Source organism: Bubalus bubalis, chromosome 7 (genome assembly GCF_019923935.1).
Source record: "Bubalus bubalis isolate 160015118507 breed Murrah chromosome 7, NDDB_SH_1, whole genome shotgun sequence".
NCBI classification, from domain to species: Eukaryota; Metazoa; Chordata; class Mammalia; order Artiodactyla; family Bovidae; genus Bubalus; species Bubalus bubalis.
This window is the reverse complement of record NC_059163.1, coordinates 82,096,841-82,099,715: the sequence shown is the minus strand read 5'-3', so window position 1 is coordinate 82,099,715 and position 2,875 is coordinate 82,096,841. Positions and strand designations below refer to the sequence as shown.

At 39.7% G+C, this 2,875-nt stretch overlaps 1 pseudogene; it reads right to left on the bottom strand.

The window, feature by feature from the left end:
- Positions 1–498: 498 nt before the first annotated feature.
- On the bottom strand, positions 499–1,703 carry LOC102407053 (annotated as a pseudogene).
- Between the last annotated feature and the right edge of the window lie 1,172 nt (positions 1,704–2,875).

Below are 2,875 nucleotides of genomic sequence, written 5' to 3'. Positions count from 1 at the left end.
CTACAATGTACCCTTAAACTGGCAGGACATATGGTATTTTGAGTAGTCTCAAAGTTCCAGATAAAGAATGTTACGAAGAGCTATGTATTCTTATACAGCAATCGCAGAAGGAACTTAACAACCTAAAGCAAAAGTAAACTAACTTCCTTGAAACTTCTTAGATTCTACACCAACTGGACAACCTTTTGCCCAGTGTGACAACTAGTGGAATTTTTAAACCTCCAATCTAGTTTAAGGATGCAGCTTTAATTTTTCCAGCTTTTGAGTTCACAGCAGCTTTTAAAAACTGCTTAACTACAGCTGCATACCATATCCCAGCTATGTTGAAAAAAATCTTCCAATTTTTGCCAGTTTTTGTTTCTGTAATGTTAAACATCAGCTTTACCTGGGCAGGAGTTAGAGATTTATTATCAGCCTAGGCAAGACTAAAATTCAAAGCAAATTAAATTTTGTTTAAGGGAACATTTTAAAGTAACAATTTTTGATATTACATGCCTCATATGATCCATTTCAAACCATAGAGAATTACACCTTTGTGTGTCACTGTTCCAACAGACAAACAAATGTGAACAGCTAAAACATTTTAAAAATGCACCAAGCTTATGAAGTCTCAAACAAAACTTGAATTTTCTGTACATGCTCCTGTCAAATGAAGTTATTTCCTGTACACCACTCCTCTTGCAAACTGATCTTCTATTTCCTTTCATTTGACCTAGATCAGCTGTGAGACCTAGAGAAAGATCAGGATGGCTTGTGACTTCTCTCCCAGGACAGTGTTCTTTCTCTTCTCCTATCTCTAGAAAGGGACCTGCTCCGGCTGCGGGAGAAGCTTCTCCATCTTGGAGATCTGCATGGAGCTGGAGGACTCCTCCTCGGATAATCATCTCAAGGGCGATGACCCCAAGAAGGAGGTGCGCCACAATTTCGACTTCCCTTTTCACCATTGGATAGTTCCACCCTTCTCGGCAGCCACACAGTTCTCTCCCGTCTGGCTCTGGGACACCATCAGCTGCATCTGGGGGATCTTCAGATTCAACAAAAGCAAAGCCAGGACAGTTTCTAGCAACCCACACACTTCAGAGTGCTCCATAATAGCCAAAAGCTCGTTCCAATTCAGTCTTGTTACCATTGTTTCCAAGATTATCTACATAAAATTTACAGTCCCTAAAATAAAATTAAAAAAAAATTTTTTTCAAAAAAAAAAAATTTACAGTCCAATGGACAGGAATCACGATGCATTTCGAGATCTTAGGTTAGAAATGCGGAGGTTCAAATCCACAGAACTTAGCCTAGGTCTTCCCAGTCCCCTCCCGCCCGCGTTCCCAGATGCTCCCGCACACCTGACATCCATGAAACAGCCTACATTCTCTTTTTAAAACATTCTTTTCCATATGGATTATCCCAGGAGACTGCATATAGCTCCCTGTGGTGTACCGTAGGACCTTGGTGTTTATCCATGATAAATATAATAGTTTGCATCTGTCAACCCCAAATTCCCAGGCCAACTCTCTCCCTTTTCTCCTCTCCCTTGACAAGCACAAGTCTGATCTCTCTGCCTGTGAGTCTGTTTCTGTTTTGTAGACAGGTTCGTTTGTGCCCTATTTTAGGTTCCACCTATAAGTGATATCATATGGTATTTGTCTTTCTCTTTCTGGCTTACTTCACTTAGTATGATAATCTCTAATTGAATCCATGTTGTTGCAAATGGCACTATTTTCTTCCTTTTACTTCCTTTCTTCCTTTTTTATTTTATGGCTGAGTAGTTGTAAATATGTACCACATCTTCTTTATCCATTCATCTATCATTGGACATTTTGGTTGTTTTCATGTTTTGGCTACTATGAATAGTGCTGCTATCTTTTTGAATTATAGTTTTGTCTGGATATATGCCACAGTATCTTTGAAACACAATAAAGCAAAGTGCAATGAAACAACGTGTATGTCTGTACCAAGAATAACCTCATTAACACTTTTGAGAACATAGTGAGATTTTACTAATTCAGACAACAGTAACATCATAATTCATACACTGAAATTAAATTTACATTGATATTATATATTTTTTTGGCATTCTTTGGCATTGCCTTTCTTTGGGTAATGAGTTTGAGTAAACTCCAGGAGTTCAAGATGGACAGGGATGCCTGGCATGCTGCAGTCCATGCCAGGTCACGACTGAGCAACTTAACTGAACATATTTTTTACAAAAGAACATACTTTAGAAACTAAACATATAAACCTGGCTCCAAAGAGCATTATAAAATATTTACCTTTACAACCACCTCTGTGTTGTTCAGCGCTCAGTCGTATCCGACTCTTTGCAACCCCGTGGACTGCAGCACGCCAAGCTTCCCTGTCCATCACCAACTCCTGGAGCCCGCTCAAACTCATGTCCACTGAATCAGTGATGCCATCTAACCATTTTATCCTCTGTCGTCCCCTTCTCCTCCTGCCTTCAGTCTTTCTCAGCATCAGGGTCTTTTCTAATAAGTCAGTTCTTCACATCAGGTGGCCAAAGTATTGGACCTTCAGCTTCAGCATCAGTCCTTCCAATCAATATTCAGGATTGATTTCCTTTAGAATTGACTGGTTTGATCTCCTTGCAGTCCAAGGGACTCTCAAGAGTCTTTTCCACCACCACAGTTCAAAAGCATCAATTCTTTGACACTCAGCCTTCTTTATGGTCCATCTCGCAGCCATACATGACTACTAGAAAAACCATAGCTTTGACTAGATGGACCTTTGTCAGTAAAGTAATGTCTCTGCTTTTTAATATGCTGTCTAGGTTTGACATAGCTTTTCTTCCAAGGAGCAACTGTCTTTTAATTTCATGACAGCAGTCACCATCTGCAGTGATTTTGGAGCCCAAGAAAATGAA